Source organism: Penaeus monodon, chromosome 22 (genome assembly GCF_015228065.2).
Source record: "Penaeus monodon isolate SGIC_2016 chromosome 22, NSTDA_Pmon_1, whole genome shotgun sequence".
Taxonomy (NCBI): domain Eukaryota; kingdom Metazoa; phylum Arthropoda; class Malacostraca; order Decapoda; family Penaeidae; genus Penaeus; species Penaeus monodon.
This window is the reverse complement of record NC_051407.1, coordinates 26,696,390-26,696,910: the sequence shown is the minus strand read 5'-3', so window position 1 is coordinate 26,696,910 and position 521 is coordinate 26,696,390. Positions and strand designations below refer to the sequence as shown.

Genomic DNA, 521 nt, shown 5'->3' with positions numbered 1-521 from the left:
CGGGGTCGCTTAATTACCCCTAATCTAAAAGATGGATTAGATTGATCCATCGCCCTAAAACTCACTCACTCACTCGCTTTTTTTGGATGCTCTTATTAATGACTTTGTCACTGCAAAAATCACTTAAATACAAACGCACTCAAGACCCTATTATGCAAGATGACATAACACAGAGATTGCAGAATGGCACTCACCTGTTTAGTTCGTCAGAAACGGCCTGCGCCTCCGTCCTCGAATTGTTGCAATGCACTACACGTTGAAACCTCGCCTGTGCAAAGCGAACACGATGGCTCTCCCGACTCTCCGAGCTCCTCCTTGCCAGTGCCCTCGGCCCTCCCCCCACTGACTGTCTGTCACTGTGGGGTCATGGAAACCATTAGCCACTGTCCCCTTTCCCATGGCTCACTTGGTACTTCCTGAGGCTCCGGTGCGTGGGGGAAAACTGGCGAGCATCGCTTGTTCCACTGATGCCTAAACTAAACAGCAAGGGCGGTGAAGTGAGGGCTAGGCTGGTGGAATAT

General features: G+C 50.5%; 1 pseudogene; it reads right to left on the bottom strand.

Moving 5' to 3' along the window:
* LOC119587053 overlaps positions 1–521 on the bottom strand; it is a 10,582-nt pseudogene that overhangs the window by 3,108 nt on the left and 6,953 nt on the right.